This window comes from Bubalus kerabau, chromosome 1, assembly GCF_029407905.1.
Source record: "Bubalus kerabau isolate K-KA32 ecotype Philippines breed swamp buffalo chromosome 1, PCC_UOA_SB_1v2, whole genome shotgun sequence".
NCBI lineage: Eukaryota > Metazoa > Chordata > Mammalia > Artiodactyla > Bovidae > Bubalus > Bubalus kerabau.
In genome coordinates, this window is record NC_073624.1 from 5,801,097 (window position 1) to 5,824,728 (window position 23,632).

Below are 23,632 nucleotides of genomic sequence, written 5' to 3' on the forward strand. Positions count from 1 at the left end.
TCTTAGAAAAATCAAATCGGGGAAGACAGGTAAAGCCCCTGTATTGCACTTAAACAGGGGGTTGTTTTAATCAGGGGTGGTAAGACTCGCAGACTTGGAAATGACTGTCCTGAGGAGGAAGTTTATACTCACAAATCCCTAAAAACAGGACAAGGGGGTGGAAGATGAGCTAGTGAATAAGGCGGATGGGCTCTGGGGGAGACGGTTGATCCTCGATGTCTGCTCCCGGCCCTGGGGTGACCAGGACAGCATACAAGAACCTTGGAGAGGGCATGGCTGGGGGCTGGGGGTGGAGAACTCTGGATTGGCTGGTTTGCTTCTGAAAGGTGTGCTCAGAACTGAGTCCTTACTCTTCTCGTCAATGAGTAAACTCTGGAGGGCTAGTCCCGCCAGAGACTTGGGGCCAGCCAGCCTCCAAGATACCAAGTCAGAATTCAGAATACTCAAAGGCAGGATTTATACAACCAAGATGGCAGCTCTCATCATTGTCTTTAGGGCTGCAAAGAGGATGAAATGCCATGCTTTACCAGGAAATCCGGTATTCTCAGGGCTTCCCTGGGTGGCTCAGAGAGTAAAAAATTTGCTTGCAACACGGGAGACCCAGGTTCAATCCCTAGGTTGGGAAGATTCCCTGGAGAAGGGAATGGCTACCCACTCTGTATTCATGCCTGGAGATTTCCACGGACAGAGGAGCCTGGCAGGCTACAGTCCATGGGGTCACAAAGAGCTGGACACGACTGAATGACTCACGCTTTCATGTCACTCTTTCACCAGGAAATCCAGAGATGGGAGCTGGGAGGATGGAGATGAGAAAACAGACCTGAGGAAGTTAGGTCACGTGCCTGGGGTCACAGAGTAGCACCAGAATCCAGACTGCCTGGCCAGACCTGGGTGTTCAGACCCCCACTGTGGGACAGACAGTCCTGGGAGGGTGGCCCCTCTGCCAAGCTGCAGGCCGGCCGGCTCGGGGCCTGTGTGGGAAGCTCTGGATTTATAACCCAACACGAGTGCCCATATTTAAAAGGCAAATGCAATTTTTCTTCTGTTTCCTCCTAATAGCCAAAATGTTTAACTTTCAAACATTTGTTTTTCCTGGGAAATGTTTTAAAACCAGGAACATTCAGTCCTCATCTTCCATTTAAATGCTCGTTTCAATTGCTACGGCAGACCAGATATGACTTGAGGCTGCAAAGGACAGTTGAAAGGTTTCTGTGTTCTTTTTCCCAAAAATTAGGCCTCCTATAGCCAGAAAGATTTTGCGGAAACTTCCCCAGAAGTCACGGCTTGCCAGAACACACACCCGCCCACCAAACACTTCACAAAAGGCCCCTTGAGACCTTCACCAAGGGCCAAGCTGGTGACCCTGTATGTAGCATGCATGCAGAACTCGAGGCTATGGCGCCCCCTCCAGGCCAGGCCCCGTCGGTGCCACGACCTCACCTTTCCGCAGCACAGCACACCATGCACCTCTGAGCTGCCGAAGGCTTCCTGACATTTGCTCACGCTGTTCCACCCACCTAGGACTCCCTTCCTGCCTTCTTCCTGAGCCAACTCCAACTTCACTCACCCGTCACCAGTGGGCCCAAGTGCCACTTCCTCCAGGCTGCCTTCCATGATCACCCGCTTTCACCCAGCCCTGCCCAGCCTGTGCTCTCGCTGTCAGCTGCTTTGTCCGCTTCCCCCATCAGCCGGACACCCTGACCCTGGAACCCACCTGCTTCCTCCCTGCACCTAGCACAGGGCTGGCTACACGGGGAGGTGCTCATACACGTTCCCTGAATCCCATGCAGGACTGAGGATGAGGGGTGGCTGGTGAGGTCACTGAGTCACCAAAGGTCCCCCAGGCAACCCACCACAGAATGTTCTGGAAGGACCATCACTAAGATGACCAGCACATCGCACGGCAGATCCCAAGCTGTCGTGTCTTTCACTCCCTCAACAGACATCGGTGGGGCACGAGGCCTGGGCACAGGGCTGGTACCCAGAGGCTCCGGGAAGAGCCTGGGCTGGAGGCTGGGAGGCCTGGGCTGAGCCTCACCTCTGTTACCACCTCCCTGGACCCAGGTGAGGCCTCCCCTGCTCAGGCCTCAGTTTCCCCATCGGTCCCACAGGAGGTGACACGGAGGTCCTGACCTCTTTTCAGCTTCCTAAGACCTTCCAGGTGATGCTGGGATGGGGTCCCCAAGGCAGGTGCTGACTGTGTCAAACAGAAGGGCTCACACGGGGCGGGTGTTCCGAACACCCATGCTGCCTGCTTGCTGCTGACATCCTGTGACGTCAGTGGTAAAGGAATGAAAGGGTGTGACTCTCCCACAAGAAGCAGGACAAGCTACGGCCAGAGCCCCAGGGGGCTTGGGGACCTGGGCTCAGGTGCACAGTCTGACCTAGAACATCCAGAAGCAGGCAGGCCCAGAACCCCCCATCAGACCATCACCATGCCCTTCACCCCCTAATCTCTGCAGAAAAGAGGGCATTTACTCTCAAGGGAAAACAATGGCTCCACAGCCCCACTTAGAGACCACTATCCTGAGGGGAGATGGGCAGTGAGGCAAGAGCCTGAACAGCAGGAAGATGAAGGGCAAGAATGAATACGGTGACTGTGGAGGCCCCAAGCCCCTTCCCCGAAACGCTCTCAAACTCTGGAAGCCAGCCTTGCAAACCAGGGAACTCATCTCTGGGGAGAAAGACTTGTCCAGGAGGAAAACCTACAGACAGCAACATCAGATGCTCCCCAAAGAGACGGCCAGGGCTGTCGTGGTACATTCCCCCTCCACATATACACACACGTATACACACAGCTTATCAACAGCTCTAGGACTTCCCTGGTGGTCCCGTGGGTAAGACTCCACACTCCCAATGCAGGGGGCCTGGGTGTGATCCCTGGTCAAGGAACTAAGATCCCACATGTTGCAACTGAAGATCCCACATACAATTGAGACCTGGTGCAACCAAATAAATAAATATTTTTTAAAAAACAGCTTTCAAGTGTCTGGTTCTTAAACACAACACATAGGGTCATCAGACCTCAGAGAAAAGCCTCCAAGCTGAAAACGGGCAGAGGCGCAAATAATAAGAAAGGAAATTGGAGAAAACGGGGTTGATGCAGGGAAAAAAAAACATATATATATATATATAGTTATCACCATTGGTGAGATGATAGAAGACGTTGCATCCATGAAATTCTAGCAGGGCGCTGTTAACAAAAGAAATTAAAATGTGGCAGAATATTTTAGTTTTGGTTAAAGAGTAGAAGAGGTAGTTGAGGAAATTTCCCTGAGACTGAAACAAAATAACAATGAAGCGAGACGAAAATCAGAGAATCAAAACCAGGGACTCACATGTGAATACTACAAAAAAAGAAGTCAGGAAGAAAAAAAAAAAAAGAGGGGTGGGAAATTTTGAAAAAAAAATTCACAGGATGAAAGACAATATTTGCTCCATTTAAAGGGTTACCTCAATAATGAATAAAAACCACTCACATCTGAGACACACTGTCCAGAAACAAAACAGGCCACATACAAAGGATGAGATACTCAACAGAGACCAAGGAGACTGGAAGAAAATGGAGCAACGCCGTCCACGTTCTGAGGGAAGATGATCTGCTACCCACAACTCTACACCCAAACTACCAGTTATGATGGGGGACAAAATACTTTTCCTGACGTACCATTTGGCCAGACAGTTATCTCCAGCGCATTCTTTCTCAGAAAGCTACTGAAGCGTGTGCTCCACCAGAATGAGGGAGTAAACCAAGAAAAAGGAAGAACCTCAGGACCAGGGGCTCCAAGACAGAGGAAGGCAAACGGAAATGGTGAAGGGCGATCCCAGGATGGTGAGGGTGCAGAGGCCTGGCAGGCAGCTAATCCAGATTGGGGCAGGGGTCAGAGGCTCAGGAAGTACAAGAAAAATGAGCCAACAGAGGGTCCAGCCCAGCTCACCACACTGCTGAGAGGCATTTAAAACCCTGCAGGAGACAGGGATGAACCACGATGGGTACACGGGGGAAAAAGCAAACAAACAAACCAATTAATTACTTTACAAAAAACAATAGGTTACACAGTGAACATTTAACCAAAACCTGTGATGGGACTGTAGAAAAAGGATCAGAGATGTGTATATATGGATAGAGAGACTAAGTCTCTAACTTTTCACTGTAAGACATTAAAAAGGAATCTCTAAAATTGAAAAATAAAACGCAGCAATATGAGGTTGTTACTTAGAGACGCCATGGTAATAAAGGAGCAGCTACCCAATATGCACAGGGAATAGAAGTCACTAGAGAGAGGACCATTGGCTTCACCATAAGCCTTGTAGCCATCATGACTCACTGCACACATGCATTACCTTAACAGGTGGCACAGTGGCAAAGAACCTGCCTGCCAAGGCAGGAGATGCAGGACACGCGGGTGTGACCCTGGGTTGGCAAGATCCCCTGGAGAAGGAAATGGCAACCCACTCCAGAATTCTTGCTTGGAGAATCCCATGAACAGAGGAGTCTGGAGGGCTACAGTCCAGGGCGTTGCAAAGAGTCTAACGCAACTGAGCAACAATAGGGTAATAAATAGAACTGCAATGAAATTAAACGAAGGCGTCGGAGGCCAGGCACTCCTCACCTGCCTCCTGCCTCTGCCCAGGGCAGCCTGATCTCTCACTCGCTCTACCTGCTGCTCAAAATCTAGAACCAAATCAAACGAGGCCACAGTTGAGACTGGTGGGAAGACAGAACAGGCAGAAAACCTGAACTGGTTGACTCCTCTGCGATTCTGAGGCTCTAAGTGCTGGGAGGTCTGGCAACCAGGTTCAAAGGCAGGTGATCCGGCCAAGCAGCTCCTCACCTGGCAGGTCCGACAGCCACGAATGGCATCGCAGGTGCACCTGCTGAGAATCTGAGACAGGCTCCCCCGTGCCCGACGTCTAACCCTCACAACAGCCCCACAAAACTGGCAGTAGATCAGTGGATGAAGGAACTGGGGCTCAGTTACGTTAAAGAAGTGCAAATTGGTTAAGCAGAGAAGTCGGAACCTGAACCCTGATCCATCTGTAGCTGAAGCCATGATTTCTCCATATCTGTCACAATCACCCAGACGTATTATATACACCAAAGTTTTTGCATTAAACATTTCTCTAGAAAAAGAAAAAATGGTGCTATACACTTGAGTCCTTACAAAACCTCCTGCTGAGGAGCTCTCAATGACTTTATTTTAAACAACATAATATTTTCAAGATATCTTGTGGCTTCGTAAACAAACCTTTAAAGACCATTTTGAAAAGCAGTACAGATTTTAGAACAAAATAAATGAATTCAGCAAAGGTGCAGGATACAAAAACAATGGGGAAGACAGTTGCATTTTTAAACACTAACAATAAACAATCTGAAAAGGATATTAAGAAAATAACCTTATTTGCAATAGCATCATAAAGAATAAAATATATAAAAATAAATTTAACCAAGCAGGTAGAAGATCTGTATGTAAAAACTCCAAAATGTCTGCTAAGAGACTAAAGAAGACACCAATAAGTGGAAAGATATCCTGTGCCCATGAATTGGAAGACTTCATATTATTAATATGTCAATACTACCCAAAATGATCTACAGATTCAATGGCATTACTACCAAAATTTCAATGATGTTTCTTTCGGAAACAGCAAATCCATCCTAAAATTCACATGGAATCTCAAGGGTCCCTAAATAGCCAAAGGAATCTCGAAAAAGAAAAACCAAGTTGAAAGTCTCTTACTTCCTGACTTCAGAACTGACTACAAAGCTACAGTAATTAAAACAGTATGGTACTGGCATAAACACAAACACACATATCAGTGCAATGGAATAAAGTCCAGAGATAAATATATATGGTCAAGTTATTTTTTACAAAGAACTTAAGACCACTCAATGGGGAAAAGACAGTCTTCCACAAATGGGGCTGGGAAAACTGGACATCCACATGTCAAAGAATGAAGCTAGCCACTTAATCCATGCTTCCTAAGTCACTTTATTCACATCTCACTTTTTGTGACCCCCTGGACTGTAGCTCACCAGGCTCCTCTGTCCATGGGATTCTCCAAGCAAGAATATGGGAAAGGGTTGCCAGGCCCTCCTCCAGGGGATCTTCCCAACCCAGGGATCGAACCTGCATCTCTTATGTCTCTTGCATGCAAAAAGTAACTCAAAATGGAACAAAGATCTAAAAGTAAGAGCTAAAGCTATAACACTTTTAAAGAAACCATAGAAGGAAAGCTTCACGACACTGGATTTGGCAATGATTTCTTGGATATGACACCAAAGGCACAAGCAACAAATGAAAAAATATATTCAAGTTTAAAACGTCTGCACACCAAAGATACCACCGGCAGAGTGAAAGGCAACCCAAAGAATGGGGAAAATATATTTACAAATCACATTATTAGGGAAATGCAAATAGAACTCTGAGATAATAACCTCACATACATCAGAAAGGTTACTATCAGAAAAACAAAACAACAAGAGCTGGTGAGGATATGGAGAAATGACAGCCCTCGGGCACTGTTGGAGAAAGAATAAAATTAAACAGCCACTATGGTACAGAAATTTCTCAAAAAATTTAAAACAGATCCAGCAATTCCATTTCTGAGTATATAACCTAAGGAATTGGAAACAGAGGCACAAACAGGCATTTGTACACTCATATTCACAAAGGCAAAAAGGTGGGACCAACTCAAGTGTCCATCAGCAGGTAAATGGATAAATGCATTGTGCCCTATCCATACAATGGAATACAATTCAACCTTTAAAGGGGAGGAAGTTTTGACTCCATGCTTCAGCATGGGTGAACCTTGAGGATATTATGCTCAGTGAAATAAGCCAGTCACAAAAGAACAAAGCCTGTATGATTCTGCCTGTTGCAGATGTTTATAGCTAAATTCACAGAGACAAAAGAATGGTGGGTACCAGGGGCTGGAGGAGTTAGTGTTTCGTGGATACGGGGTTTCAGTTTGAGAAGATGAAGAGTTCATGAGACAGATGAAAGAGAGGGCCCCATGACAGTGTGAGGAGACAGAGGGTAGTGAGGGCCCCATGACAGTGTGAGGAGACAGACGGCAGTGGGGGCCCCATGACAGTGTGAGGAGACAGACGGCAGTGGGGGCTCCATCCACAGTGTGATTGAACTACGTGCCACTGAACTGTACTCTTCAGCAAGGTTACAGTGGTAAATGTTTGTATATTTAATCACAAAAAAAGTTTTAAATAATTTTAGGAGAGAACTGAGCACCCTGAATCCTACGTAGAACCTTAGTTTGTTGGAACTCTGAGATTCTTGAATCTTAGAACCCTGGTGGCCAATCATTCAGACCTTGGACGCGAACAATCCTAGAACTTTGGAAGTCATCAGCATTTCAAGGTGGACAGGGACTGAGTGGCCATCTAACGACTGGGACCCCTCACCCTCCCCACTTTATCAAAAAGCCCTAATTGAGGAGTTCCAGGCTAGGAAGTCTATACTTGCTTCCACCCTTCCTAAAAATTCCCAGCATGGATTTCACCTGGGATCTGACCACCCTGCATGAAAGGCAAGGATGCAGGGCAGAGACCTGACCCTCATGTTACTGAACAAACATTTTCCATAAGGTTCTTCTGGTGCTTTCTGACACCTACAGACCAACCATTTAAAGGGGGAAAATTGATCCAAACAATCTTCTTTGCAGTAAACTGAAGTAAGTATTTGAAAATGGTAAAGACAAAAGATTCCTATTTTTAAAATACTTCTTAGGGAAACCAAGTGTTTTAAAGCTAAACAAGCATTTTGAAGATTAAAATACAGGAGAGTAGTATCCTCTCACCACTTTTGTGTATGCTCTCCTTCATTCCACAGTCACTCTCCTTGGTCCTAATAAGTTCTGGACCCTCTGTGCTGGGAGCTGGGGACAGAGAGGCTCCCCCTGCCCCAGCCCCTTCTCCTGTAATCTAGTGTGGGAAAGACACACGCAAGCGATTTGGGATCTGTAATGGGGGTGGGGTCTTCCTAGGTGGCGCTCGTGGTAAAGAACCTATCTGCCAGTGTAGGAGATGTAAAAGACCTGGGTTCAATCCCTGGGTCAGGAAGAACCCCTGGAGAAGGAAATGGCAACCCACTCCCGTATCCTTGCCTGGAGAATCCCATAGACAGAGGAGCCTGGTGGGCTAAACCCATAGGGTCTCGATGAATCAGACATGACTGATCATACATGCATGCATACAATGGGGGTGGTACCAAGTCCTAAGGAACCATACACAGCAGTGAGTTTTCCTTTCCCCTATTAGAAGAGAGGGGAGAACTTCGTAAAGGCGGATGAGAATGGGCATCAGAGAAATAGCTCTCCAGGCAGACAAAGCTGGGAGGGGTCTCCGGGAAGACTACGCCCCACAAGCAAAGGCATGGAGGTGGGAAAACCCACTGGCCAGGTATTTGGCAACTGCTTAAAAACCTAGGGCAGATGACGATGCAAGAGGGGGCAGGCCTGGGAAGGGACAGATGGAGTCACAGCAGGAGGGGACGCCACTACCCAGGAAGGTCTGGACTTCACCTGGGACACAGCAGGGAACCAACAAAGAGTGTTAAGGGGAGAGGGTTCTGGTTGGATCGATAAACAAAAAACTTCTTTCAAACACCAGTATGACAAATGCTAGTCTGGAAAGTGACTATTTGGAGCGGCTGGGACGCCACCAGAGAAAGCCCCGCTTTGTCAGCTCCACGCTTCCCCTTCAGTGTCACGGCTGTCAAACCAGCCCCGAATTAGCTCCAAACGGCCTTCCCAGAGCACTCAGATCTTCATTTGCATCGTGCACACTTGGAAAGGTGTGAAATCCCTTCTTAAGAGAAATCAAGAAAACAAACTTATACACTTTTTAAAAACTGATTTTCTGAAAAGCAAATTTTATAGAGCTAAATCCTAGGTTTTAAATATCTGATATTTTTTTAAAAGGAAGGCAGGGAACTTCCCTGGTGGTCCAGTGACTGAGACTCCATGCTCCCAGTGCAGGGGTGTGGGTTCAGTTCCTGGTCAGGAAACCAGATCTCATATTTCACAACTAAAACCTGAAACAGCCAAATGAATAAATAAATAAAAATATTTTTAAAAGGAAGGCATCCTTGCCTGATAGTAACAATAGTAATTAAAACTCCCATAGGGGAGTTTGGGGGAGAATCGATACGGATATACGCATGGCTGAGTCCCTTCACTGTCCACCTGAAACTATCACAGCATTGTCTGTTAATGGGGAAAAAAAATGAGTGAACACCATATGGGCAAGAGATTAAATCTGGTCCATCATTTAAAACAAAATGAAACAAAAGCAAAGCTCCCATCAACTGGGCATCTGCTTTTTGCCAGGCATTTTAGATGCGTTCACAAAACAGCCACAACAAAAACAGTAGCGGCATTTATTGTTACGTGAGTAGCTCTCGGGTCAGGCCCTGTGCCGAGCCCAGATCAGTCCCTGCCTCACAGAACTCTCCCAATATCAGTCCCATTTTACAGATGAGAAAACTGAGGCTCAGGGAGAAGACACAATATGCTGAAAGCCAGGTGGCTTGGAAGAATGGAGCCACAATCCAAACTCAAGGGGGTCTCTCCAGATCCACATGTTTAAACAGGATCCCACCTGCAGTGGCTTATTCAATGCTCACAACAGCCTACAAAGAAATGTGTATCAGCCTCACACTGGTTCTTGCCTGGAGAATCCCAGGGACGGGGGAGCCTGGTGGGCTGCCGCCTCTGGGGTCGCTCAGAGTCGGACGCGACTGAAGCGACTCAGCAGTTAGCAGCAGCAGCAGATGAATACATTGAGGCCCAAGAGAGGAATCACTTCCTTAGTGCTCCCCAGCAGGCATGTGGCAGGCAGGATAGGGGAGGCAGTCCTGCCCACTCCAAAGCCGCATGCTTTCTACTGGCTCTTCTCTCACTTCTGGATTTATGAATCATTTAATTTATAAATAATAAGTAACAATATTGAGTGCCGACTGGGAGGCTGTTGCTGTCCATGGTGCTGAAGATGCCACATGACTGAGACAAACAGCACAATCCTCGCCTTTGAGGAGTGAACCTTCCTAGGAATCAGCAATAAACGAACAAAGAATTAAGTACTAGGTCAGGTGGGGATAACAGATATGGAAAAAAATAAAGCCAGGTGAGAGGGACAGGGCACACTGGGATGGGGGTGTGGATCATGTAGGGCCATCAAGAAGGGCTCTCTGGGAAGGTGACCCCTGACAGCCAGGACCTGGGTGACCCCCAGGAAACTACATTCCTACACCAGGTCTCACTCTCCTCATCTGTAAGGTGGGGATGACATTACTCAGGACCCAGGCTGTTTGTTTCAGAGCAAACAACATGAATGCACCTTTTAAACTGTAAAGTGCTGTCCAGAAAAAAAAATCATTGTTCAGCTCTCATACAACCTGTATACGAGGCCTTGTAGCAAAATGTGGCTCTCACATATGAAACATAGAGTGTTGAACCCTCTTCTGTCCCGTCAGCAACTTAAATATGACTTTGTGAATTGGTTCTGATGCTATAAAGTGTTACTTCTGACCACAAATACTAAAACAGACTTGGAAATGAGGAATCTGCTGATAGAAAGGGCATGGATTCTCTGAATATACGAGGTCACCTTGAAAGTGAAAGTGGTAGTCACTCAGTCAGACTCTTTGTGACCCCATGGACTGTAGCCTCCCAGGCTCTTCTGTCCATGGAATTTTCCAGGCAAGAATACTGGAGTGGGTAGCCATTCCCTTCTCTAGGGGATCTTCCTGACTCAGGGATCAAACCTGGGTCTCTTGCACTGCAGGCGGATTCTTTACTGCTTGAGCCACTAGGTATTAAAAAAAGAATTTAAAATTTTTTAAAGAGCCTAGGCCTTGGGTTAGAATCTCGATTCCACTTTTATTCACTATACAATCTCAGGCTAGCTCTCCACCTATCCAAGCTCATTTCTTTCATCCACAGAGACAGTAACAGCAGACTCTTTAAGGGGTTGTCTTGTCCCCACAGTAGCCATTAACCCCCTGTGGTTATTTAATTTAAATTAATTGCAATGAAATGAAACACAAGAGTCAGTTTCTCAGTCACACTAGCCACCATTCAAGTGCTCAATATCCCCAAGAGACAGGTGGCTGCAGTACTGGACAGCTCAGGGTCTGGCTACTCATCAGCTGGGAGCTGGCTAGAAATGCAGAATCTCTAATTGATACCTACAAGGCATTTCATCCAAAACCAGCAGAGGTGACTTTTTTTTCAGGTGCACATGGAACTTCTCCCAGGATAGATCACATCTTGGGTCACAAATCAAGTCTTAGTAAATTTTTAAAAATTGAAATCATTTCAAGCATCTTTTCTGACCACAATGCTAAAGACTAGATATCAGCTATAGGCAAAAAAAAAAAAAAGAAGAAAACAAAAACAAAAACCAACAACAAACTACAAACTACAAACTACAAAAAAAACCCAAATACATGGAGGCTAGAAATGCAGGATCTCCAGCCCATCTCAGAACCACCAGACTGAGACCTGCATCTCAACCAGATTTCCCGCCACCTCTCCAGGGAATTCTCATGCACCTGTCATCTGAGCAGGGCCGCCTGGGAGAGACTTGGGTAGGGGTTGGGGGACACTCCACGAGAAGGGGCAAGCTCTGTAAGCCATGGCAAGGATAACAGGACAGGGCACGACTTCTTTAAGTGATGGTCCTAACCTCCAAACCAAACTAGTCACCGAACCTCTGACAAAGGTTGGGCTGAGTCCAGGTGCAGGGGGCAGGCAGAGGAAGGTGGTGTAGACAGAAAAATGGAGTCTCTCAGACATTTCATAAGTGTGTGCACAGGGGGACAGAATATTTCAATTCTGTGCTGGGCAGGATTTTCTGGCTTGTTGACTATTCCTGTTTTGGAATGAAGTCCAACATGAAAATGACATTTTAAAAAACCCACAGACTGATTTCATATCCAAACACATCTCTCCATGTTTGTAGGAAAAAAAAAAAAAAAGCATACTAGCAAGAGAATCTTGCTTCCCCCCAACTCTCGAATGGCCAACCAGCTATTTCTCTTCCAACCAACGATTTCTCCCAATGGTTCCACAGCCCACAACCAGCGCTGATGAGCAAAAATGCAGTTCAGGGCAAAGAAGAAGGTTCACAATGGAAAACCCAGCAAAGCCTCAGAGAACAAGTTGTTTTTAACCCTTCGTCTCTCATCGGCACAATCACCAGTCTGGGAGGAAGGCCTCACCATCCTCCTCTAGATGGATGAGGACCCTCAGATGCAGGGCAGGTGAGTCACCAGCTCTCCATCTCACACACCTGGGAGGCGGTTGAGTGTCTCCCCTGGTCACAGGCTACCACTTCACCCAGTTCTGCCTCCTTGACATCATGGCATTTTCTTGTTTATGTTCCTGTTGCATGGGAGTCTTGGCTGTTTTGCTCCCCACCATATCCTGGGCATCTAACAGATGCCTTAGACTAGAGGAGGCCCTCAGTAAATGTACGCTGAATGAATGAAGGAGTGCAACCTAATGGCAATAAGAGCTCCAGCCTTGGACTCTTGGACAGCCTGCCCCTTTGAGTTGGAAGGCCTGCACCCCGCCCTCCATTTGTCCAAACACTGCCCAGATGCCAAGGTCTCCCTCCTACATGAAGCAACCCCACCTGCCCTACTTGGTCCCCATCCAGCCTCTACGGTCCCCACTGGCCCTGAGGCCCTCCAAGCGCACCCCAGGCCCCATGTCTCCTTGCCAGTCCTCAAAGCTTCCACCAACTCTCCGACTCAGAGCTGCTGCCCCCGCTAAGAATGTCCTCCCTGACGTGGACATGGCTGGCTCCCTCCATTCTGGTCTCTGCTCCGGTGCCACTTCATCAGAAGGTGATGTCACACCCTGTCCCCTGATCCCTGATCCTCCCAGCATGTTATAGCTCTGTTTGCCCATGGCCTGTCTTCTGTGTGTTCACTGCTGCATCTTCAGTGCCCAGAATCATACCCTGCACATAAAAAAGGGCTCAGCAAATGTCCACTGAGTAAAGAATCAGGTGCAAATGGGAAAACACTCACAGTAATGACGGTGACTGCTGTGAGGTGGTGTTAAAGTAAGACGGCAAACTCCAGACAACAAATATACATAAGACAGTGGTAGGAGGGGGTGTGGTGGGCACATTCCAGCGACCTTCAGGGAAGAGGGGGAGTGTTGATTAATTTTAGACTAAGTTGGATATGCATATTAAAATATTACCAGTAACCATTAAACAAATCGAAAAAGAATGGAGAATTTCCAAACCAGTAGAGGGGAAAAAAAGAAGCTTCAATCAATCCAAACAATAAGCAGAGGAGGGAGACAGAAAGCACAAAATGAATGACAGAAATGTTTTATGTCCTAGAAAAGACTAAAGAGTCATTATTTTTTCTATTCACGGAGAAGGCAGTGGCACCCCACTCCAGTACTCTTGCCTGGAAAATCCCATGGATGGAGGAGCCTGGTGGGCTACAGTCCATGGGGTCGCTGAGAGTCGGACACGACTAAGCGACTTCACTTTCACTTTTCACTCTTATGCATTGGAGAAGGAAATGGCAACCAATTCCAGTGTTCTTGCCTTGAGAATCCCAGGGACAGGGGAGCCTGGTGGGCTGCCGTCTATGGGGTCGCACAGAGTTGGACACGATTGAAGCAACTTAGCAGCAGCAGCAGCAGCATTTTTTCTATTCACATTATTCAAATCAAAAATCTTTACCAAGGTCCCCCTACACAGAAATGACCAGAAGATAGGTCTGATCCTCAAGAGAGGCACAGCTGAAACGGACATCAGACATTGCTACAGGGGATGGACCAACCAGAGGGACTGACACATCTCCTCCACCCAACAATCGCAGCCGTTTGCAAATGCGTCCACCATTTTTCACCTTGGCCCCCAGGAAGCTCAGGCCCAGCACAGACAGCCCACGTGAGCCCCAGGTGTTGATAGTCTAAGCCCGCCCTCTGAACTGCTCTGATTTCTTTTTCTTAATTCTGGCTTTTAATTTATCACCAACACTCTACCATTTTACCATTCTTACTGCTTTTTATAAACCATCTCAAATCTTTTCACACAAGATGAGATATAAATAAGCAAGCAAAAACCCAAACGAACGGAACACAAAAAATAAAACTAAGGAAAAACTTTCAGAGAGCCCACACCTTTCAGAGAAATACATCTGTACCTTATTTAAACATTAAAAAAGAAATTTTAATATAAGGCAAAGATTTTTAGGATGACAGTCTTTAAAAAAAAACACCACAAAACATGTTTGAAATACACACACATACACACCGCAGTGGGTCTCATTTCATTTCCAAAGCCATTCTGTTGTAAATAGATAATTAGCACTTAAGCACACCTTTCAAGGGGTTTATACATTAACATGAAAATACTATAATTATGGCTGGCCAAAATCGCTTGACTACCACTTAGAATTCTAGATTTTTCATCTTTATTAGAAGTTAATTTTCTCTCTTTTAGCCCCTGAAACACAACTTGGCTTTGTGAGAAATTTTTTTTTTTGGTGAAGAATAGAGAAAGTTAATTTTTTGAATGAATACCAAACCTCTGCTCTCCTCGCCCTCCGATTTTTGATCTGAGCATCCATCTCCCTCTTTCTGGGTGACCACTTGTTTATCAGTCAAGCTGGCCGCTGTGCCTACACACGACCAAAATCCCTTGACACCAACCCACTCCCAAGCAGAGACAGCCAGAGATGATGTGAGGCCCAGAGTCAAAAAAATTTTTTTTTATTTTAAATATTCAATCTCTGGTCTATGTAGGAATAGCAACCTCCAGTGTCTGGAGGACGTCTGGATCAGGCCTTTTTATCCAAACTAACAAGCAAATGAGCCAGGATCTGCTTTAAGTCTGCTGGGCACATCCACTGATGAGCATTATGAGCTCTCTAAAAACTGGAGTCGTGTGTATGCATGCACCCGGTCGCTCAGTCGTGTGTGACTCATGTAACCCCGAGGGCTGTAGCCCACCAGGCTCCTCAGTCCATGAGATTTTCCAGGCAAGGATACTGGAGTGGGTTGCCATTTCCTCCGCCAGGGAGATCTTCCCTACCCAGGGATCGGACCCCAATCTCCCGCACCGCAGGTGGATTCGTTAACCATCTGAGCCACCAGGGAAGCCCACTTGGTGACAAAGACTTGCCCACCTCGTGCCAGGCCTGCCGGGTTCCGTGGACACCTGTTAACCATCCCCCCAGCCCGCCAGCCTGTCTCTCCCAGCAGCCTCTCCTGTTGATCTCATCTCCACGCTGTAGCTGAACCCCCGCCCCGCTCTCTGTCCCTTGGGCCCCCGCCAGGCCCGCTCCCAGGTCCCCCTGCCTCTCCTGGGGCCCCAGCATCCTCCTCTGCCTGCTGTGACCAAGCACCACCCAGCAGCCAAAGGAGTCTTTCAAAACACCGAGTCACACCATTCAGTTCAGTTCAGTTGCTCAGCTGTGTCAACTCTTTGCCACCCCATGGACCGCAGCACGCTAGGCCTTCCTGTCCATCACCAACTCCTGGAGTTTACTCAAAGTCATGTCCATTGAGTCAGTGATGCCATTCAACCATATCATCCTCTGTCGTCCCCTTCTCCTCCCACCTTCAATCTTTCCCAGCATCAGGGTCTTTTCAAATGAGTCAGTTTTTCACATCAGGTGGCCAAAGTATTGGAGTTTCAGCTTCAGCGTCAGTCCTTCCAATGAATATTCATGACTGATTTCCTTTAGGATGGACTGGTTGGATCTCCTTGCTGTCCAAGGGACTCTAAGCCCCCGTGGCGTCTTTAACACTTAGGATAAAATTCACACCTTCCCCCCACACATCAGCAGACCTGGGCCTTCCTCCCTGGCCTCTACCATCTCTGGGCTCAGCCCTGCAGACCTTGCCTGCAAACCAGGCAATTCAGGGCTGGGTCCTTCTCTACTCATGGGTCCTCTTTTAGACCATCCTAAACCATCTACTCCAGGAGTTGGTGATGGACAGGGAGGCCTGACATGCTGCAGTCCATGGGGTCGCAAAGAGTCGGACATGACTGAGTGACTGAACTGAACTGAACTGAACTGAAACCATCTATATTAAAAAAAAAAAAAAACCTCCCACCTTGATCACTCTCACTTCCCCCTGATCGTCTGATTCATTGATCCAATCACCGAAGTGACCTTGCCTGTTTACTGCATTGTCAGACCATACATGGGTCCCTGGGCCCTCTGGAAGTAGCTACATCGGTTATTACTAAATCTTCAAGACAAGACAGTGAACACAGCGCCAGCCCACCCCACCCAAGACCTGGGATGACTGGGACAGGTGTGGACCCCTCCCCTGTTCTCCCGTGGGAGAGACGGACACTCAGGCCAGAAGAAGTTTGGTCCAAGAGGAGACCCAAGCTGGGGCCCAGGGAGGGGCCTCAGTCGACACATGGTCCAAACGTCACATTTTTCGGACATGGACGTGAGCATTCAGCAGGAAAAGTGAGGTCAAGGTCAGAGTCAGAAGGAGGGGCCCAGAACCAGACTCCCAGCTCCACTGAAGGGGCTGCGAACCCTGACCTCAGTCCACACGAGGCCTGTCCACCCGGACCTGCCAGCCCGCTGAGCCGCTTACACCCTGGGACCGTGGCCGTCCTGGGAAACCCACTGCACCCCACCACCCTGGCCACGTTGGGCAGGACAGTGGGATGGCTCCGCCCACGAAACCCAGAAGGTTTTCAGCCCCACTCGTGGGGTGTGCACTCACCAGGCCGGGGCCACCCCAGGCCTGTCTCTCAGGCCTGATGCTCTGATGCCCACTGTGGGGACAGTCCACCACCCGGGGCAGGTACTGGGCACAAAAAGACAGATGTGAACACGAAGGTCCGAGGCTCTGGGAAGAAGGGAGCCTTTGCATGAGGTGAAAAACAAAAAAAAACAATTTTCTCAGGAATAAGATAAAAGCAGCGACTTGCATAAGCTGCTGTGGCCAGAGCTGCGGGGAGTGGGGAGCGTTAACTTGGCCTTGGCCTCACCCCGGGCCGGGGTGGGGTGGGGGGAAAGAAGAGAAGGGCTGAGGGTGGGCAGTGGGTGGGGAGGTCGTCAACTTCCAGCCGCATCTGAAACGGTTGTTCCCGCAAAGACCAGTTCTGCACCCAGGAGGCATCTCCCGCTCCTGCACGGGAACCCTGAGGCCCCCCTGCTCCTTGCCAAAGCCCCTCGGGTCCACCCGCAGCTCCTATCAGGGGCTCTTGTATCTGATGGCACAGAGGCAAAAAGACGGCGTGGAGCCCTTTCTTCCCCAACCACCCCCGGCCCCTGCCCGCGGCCCCGCGGCCTCCCTGCAGCAGCAGATGAGGCAAACACTTAAGAAACCCACCTCGGAAGGGTTTCTCCGCTTTCCCTTTCTCTCCCTTCCTCCCTCACAGATTTTAATTAAGGGTTTACTTGCAAAAGACCTAGCTCTATTTAACTAGATCCTTGGACCCCTTTTATATTGTCTTATACATCGTTTTATGGTAGGGCGCCAGTAAAAAGTTAATTATAACTTCTAAGCACTCTATTTCCAGGCCCTCTTCTTCCTCCCCGCCCGATGCTGCTAAGGGTAGAGTCACTTAATTAAGCGACTCCTGGGTGCTCTACAGACCTTTCAGCAGATGCCCGCTAGCACCCCTCGGGGCCAGGGGGCACTCCGAGGACCTGCACTTGATCCAGCTCAGCCTAGACCCTCAAAGGGCTCACAGGTCCTGCAGGAGGATGGGGAGGCTGGCAGGATGGCCCACTTGGGAGCTCAAAGCAGCTCAGTGGTGGCAGAAGTGAGTGACGAGGACGTGGGCAGGACAGACAACAGCAGGGCCCAAATAACAATAGGAGGCCCTGACAGCTTCAGAGGGAGGGGAGCTGGGGTTGAGAGGGTCTCAGTGGAGGCCCGTGCCTTACCACATACCCTCTGGGAGTGGATCTACAGTTTGGGAGTTCAGCTTGACACAGAACAAGTCTAAAATCCTGGTGGACAGCCAGGAGGAGGTGTCTTCTGAGTTGACTGAATAATACACCCTCTGGATCTCAAAGAGAGATCTGGTCCGGGGCAGAGTGGGAGGCGTCTGTGAGTCTGGGTGGGAGCAAGATTGGGGCGGGGGGGGGGGGGGTGCCTCATTATCATCTGGACAGAAGGCAGTTGAGAAGCTCAGGGTTGGTCCTGAGCGGAGCCACCATCAGTGAGAAGGAGAACCAGGAACGAAAGGAGAGATGGAGAAGGGGGTGCTAGAGAGAGAAGCTGGAGAAGGAGGCCCCAGGGCGGACAGGGAGGTGGAGAGGAGGGGTGAGCAGTCACTCCAAGGCCAGTGCCAGGGTCTGAAGCTGGGAGTTCCAGGGGAGGGGAGGGGCTATGGAGGCTGCAGGCTTCTCCTGGCAGGGGGTGGGGTGCGGAGGAAAACCTGGCACCTGCCAGTCACAGAGAGCGAGCCTTCCAGCATCTCGCGAATCCCCGGTCAGGAACTGACAGTTCTCAAGGGCATGGCTGTCACTCCAATACAGAAGCAGAAACGGGCCGGTGTTCTTGCCTTGGGGCAGACGCGGGCGGTGTCCAGGCCTCAGGGTCGTCCTGGGCATGGGTGCTCCCAGGCACTCAGCCTCTGCTCAGCACCCCTGGCTTCCAGAGGGGAGCCCACACACACCCCCGGAATACCTGGCCCTCCCTAGGCCGGGTCCCCAACACCCACTGGCCTCAGTTCCCAGCCTCAATCTGGAGACGCCCCGCTCAGCCTCTGCCCCTGCGAAGACTCTCCCCAAGTCCCATGTTGTGAGAGCCACAGCTCACACTCTCTGGTGTAACGGCCCTGCCCTCCTGGAAGCCCCTCTTATGGCTGCTCCCTGCTGCCCCCCATGGCAACCAGCCCCGCCAGGATGCAGGGACCAGCTCACAGCACACCAACCCCGAGTCCATGCCTCTGTCCAGGGCTTCCCCGGGCTGAGGCCCGGTCGGCGCTGGGGGTGAGGCTCGTCCCGCCCTCCAGGGGTGGATGGTCTAGGTGGGGCAGACAGGAGGCATGAAGACACAGGGGCCTCCCTCCAAGGGCCACCACCAAGGCCTGAACAGGGAGCCCTGGTGTACGAGGGGGCAGGAACCGATGCAGCCCAGCAGGGCAGGAGAGGGCCGTGGGGCGTGTAGTTTCACGAGAGCTACATTCGAGCCGGGGTGGGTCGGACTCTGCTGGGTGGACGAGAAACAGCCAGAGGACAAGAATGAGCCAAGGTCCAGGGTGGGGAACTGGAGTCAACCGGTGTGGCCAGAACAAAACGGCTCGGCCAGCGCTGAGGCTGGTTGGTTGGCAGGTGTGTTTGTGGGGTCTTGGATCAGGGAGAGGCAAGCTTTTTATGACAACAGCCGCCACTCCTCAAGGGCTTCTCCCTGAGTCCGCGATGTACTAAGCATATGACTGTCACTCCTCCCCAACCCTCTGGGGCAGGTAAATAAATCTTCCCATTTTACAAATGAGGCACAGAGAGGTTGAGCGACTAAGTGAAGGTCACACAGCAAATAAGAGGCTGAAGTAGGGGTGAAGACAGGCCTGCTTGACTGCCAGACGGGAGCGCTTAACCTCCCTGCCGTCACACCTCCCTGCACAGACACGAGTTACCGGGCCAATCAGCCTGCGGGCTCCAGGCTGTCCGTCCATCATCACGCGATTCCTGCAGATGAGCAAGGGGCTTCCAGCACATTCTTCTCCATCTTCAGTCAACTGTGCTCTTCTTTTCATTCTTTACAGCTGGAAAGCCCGTCCTTAGCAATTTTTTAGCTGCTTACTGGGACATTTACAAATCCATCTGGCGGTTCTACTTCATGAATGTATTGGGGATATTAATGGCCCACGGGAAAAGGGATCTGTCAGGGGGCCCTATCACCCCCAACCTAGTGCCCTCTAAAGAACACAGACCCAGACAGAAGCCTGCAAGTGGGCAAAACGCGGACACCCTCACAGCCAGGCCAAGAGCAACCCACCCGACAGCAAATTAGAGACGCGTGAGGGGAGCCACACGTCTCCCCGGTTAGGCACCTAATCTTCTCTTACAAAAGGGTCTTTATTAATTTTTTAAATCTCCTCCTGTCTGTCTGGAGGTGGCTCCTACAATATGATTGTAGGTATTCTCCATGAGATCAATGAGCAGGGAAGAAGCTGGTTATGAATTTCAGATCAGCAGCTTTCTCACTCAGGAGGAGGAAGGGCTGGGCCCGTGGGTCTGAGAGGCGGGCTGGGCCCTGCTGGCTGAGGAAGGGACTCCAGGTGACCTCCTGAGTAGCTGGATGATGCCAGGACTGACCTGGGCCCAGCACCGTCCCCACCCCCATCCTGGGATACGCCACGCATCAGACTCCAGAGAGGCCAACGTTTCTTTAAAAGCAATGGATTTTAGTGTTGTCTTCAGTTAAAGCTACGAAAATAATACATGCTCCCTACAGAAAAATCAGAGGGATAAAAGAAACAGAGAACCACAAAAAAGAAAATAAAAATCCCCCACAGTCCCAGACATCACTTCTGGAACATTCCAGAGTCTCGGCCCTCACTGGCCTTGCTGCCTCCATTCTGCCTCTGCAGTCCAGGCCTTTTTAAAGGTCACTCCCTTCTGCAAACCCTCCGAAGAGCCCAGCTCACTTAGAATCAGCCCCAAACTCCTGCCGCTGGCCCACGGGGCGTAGCTGCAGGGGTGGAAACCCTCCCCCTGCCTGCCCTCGGGGCCTCTGCAGCCGCTTGCCCCTGCCTGGAATGTTCCTCCTGCAGGGCTCACTGTCACCTTCATGCATCACCCAAGGCCACCTCTTCAGGGAGGCCTTCCGTGGCTGCTTCAAGGAGCTCTCCGTCACCATCACCCAGGGCCAGCGCTCCACAGACCTCATCATGAGAATGGTCCTCTTGCTGCTTCCGGTGGGTCCACCCGTCCGCGGCATCCCCATCATCAGACACAGTGGCCTCTCCTCACTCCTACCATCAGCCACTGCACACTTACCCCATGTTCTCAGAGAGATACATTGACGGAGGAATGAAGAGCCCCTGCAGTCTTTCCTACGCGCGTGTGTGTGTGTGTGTAAGAACCGCCTGCATAGATGAGGTTCTAGGTCAACATTTCTCGGAAACTCCACATACTTTGACACACAAATCATCTACCGCTTCTCCTTGCAATTCAACATGCAGGCTTGGGTCAAATCCCCCAGCCCCCCATGGGACCAACCCATGACCCCTACCTCTACCCCAAGGGGAGCCCCGATCTGGCCAACGCCACCTCCTGGGCGTTGGCCATCTGCACAGCCTTTTACAGATTATAACACTTGAGCATTTCCTCCAGCCCAATAGAGCCTTAAAACAACTCACCTCCAAAGAGGCAGACAGGGTAAGGGAAGCCTGACCTCCTCCCCATTTAAAATGAGGTCAGAGAGGCTCAGAGAGGTCACCTGACTGCTGCGGTCACCTGGGAGGAAGCTGACCCTGGACATCTGGCCCCAAAGGGCACATCTTTATTTCAAAACAGAGAAATTTCACCATAAAAACAAGAGAGGTGATACAGAGGAGATGATGAGAGCTTGGCTCCAGAGTCCAACTGCCTAGGTTTGAATCCCAGCTCTGCTACTTGCTGGCTGAGTGACCTCAGGCAAGTTACTTCACTCCTCTGAGCCTCAGTTTCTCCTCTGTTAAATGGGGATGATAATAGCTCCTGCCTCATCCCCTGACCAAGCGAATCAAATGATTTAAAAATATACATAAAGGGCACCCAGCACACGTGAAGAGTTGATAAACACGAGCTCTTTATAAAACCACACCTCCTGAGTCCATCTCTCCACCATGATCACCAACCACATCCCTGGGCACGTGAACCACAAGCCCTCAGAGGTGAGTCCCTTTGCTCAGCGGGCACGCTCCCAAGAAGCCGGCTGCAGTTGGATGCTCTAAACCATTCCTACTGATGCTCACATGCAAATCGCCCCCTCCCTCCCCTCCCCCCCCAACCCCCCCGCCCCTTCCCCCCCCACCCATTCAGTCACTCCTCAGCCTCAAGCTCCGCCCAGTCCACTTGAGTGACAAGCACTGACATCTGCAAACTCTTCAAGGCTGCCAAGGGGAGAAGCCCCTTTTGTAAAAGGAAGACCCCTCTGCAAGTTCACCCTTCCCACCTGCCACGATCGGGCAAATAAATCAATCCAACACCAAGTGCAAATTACCAAGAAAGCTCCCCCCGGCAAATTCCCACGGCACCTAGTTCTGACTTCTACTAAGAGGCAGATAGAGAGATTTTCCTAAAATGGCCATCTCACCAGGCGGGCCTCCCAAGCCCCTGGCTTCCACTCGGCTTCAGAGTCTCTGGGAGGCCTCATGCCTCTTTTCAGGCTCACTGCCCTCACGTTCCCCCAGACCCCCTCCCTCCAGCCTGGACACATAATGCCACCTCTCACGTGTCCCACGAAGGCTCTGGCCTCAGTTACCCCTTTCCCCGCACAAAATCCCCGATTTTCAGGCCAAACCCAACCCAGCGACAGCTTGTCCCCGAAACCTCCCATCCAGGGGGAGGCCACCCTCAGCACCTGCACTGAGAACTCACAGCCCCCGGCCACCAGCCCTGGCCACCAGCCCCCCGCCCCGGCCACCCACCCCCCATGGTACATGCAGCTGTTGGCTTCATTACTCACTCAGCGTGGAGAGGCACACGTCTGGGCCGGGGATACATCAGAAACAGTCCCCACCTTTGGGAACCTCAGGGCGGGGGGCGGGCCAACATCGCCTTTGGTCAGATAAGGATCCAGACAGTGCCCATGCCAAACAGCTGCTCCTCACATCCAACTGGGCAGCAGCGATAAGGAGCCTACCAAGCGGGCCTGGCAGAGCACGTACCCAGCCACCAGCGACTCCTGCTCTCTGCCGGGGACATGGACTCTCGGTTCAGCCTTACGTCTCTTTGAGACCCTAGAGCAGGGGGCTAAGAAAGCAGCCTCGGGACTGCCCCGGTGGGCCAGTGGTTAAGAATCTGCCTTGCCATGCAGGGGACACAGGTTAGATTTCTGGTTGGGGAAACCAGGATCCCACATGCCATGGGACAACTAAGCCCAAACACCACAACTAACTGAAGAGGGATGAGGCCTCCCAGGAACTAAGACCTGATGCAGCCAAAATCCAATAAATAAATATTCAAGAGAAAGCCATCTCCGTGAGGGCCCCCTTCCTAGGACCTGGCAAAGGGAGACGCACTGGGGCAGACTCACCTCCTGGAGGAGCGCCCCCCCACCCCATCCCAGCCTTCACAGGTTTCAGCCCAAACAGGGGCCTCAATTAGAATTTCCCATTCGAAAGATCAATATTGAAAGCTCCAAGCCTGCCAAGAGGAGGGAAAGGCCTTGCTTGTAAATATTTGTCTCGACTGGCAAAGCCGGGCCTCTCTCGCTGCAGCTACCCGCCTCGCTCCTGGCCCTCTGCTCGCGGAGCTCCCAGCCAACTGCACAGCGGGATGCCCCTGGGGAGACGCGGGGGACCGTCTGGCGGCCATGAGGGGCTGCGAGGGGAGGTGGGCCGGCCCCAGCCCCACGCCTCCGAGATAGCAGGCCTGCCCACCGGGGCCGTCCAGCAGTCCCCACTGGGGCTGTGGCAGGGAGAGTTGCCATGAGGTTTCTC

General features: G+C 50.4%; 1 protein-coding gene across 1 annotated transcript in view; it reads right to left on the reverse strand.

Annotated features, from left to right (window-relative positions):
* Window positions 1–23,632, reverse strand: part of MPPED1 (metallophosphoesterase domain containing 1) — a 67,413-nt gene that overhangs the window by 33,506 nt on the left and 10,275 nt on the right. The gene's annotated exons all lie outside the window — the stretch shown is intronic.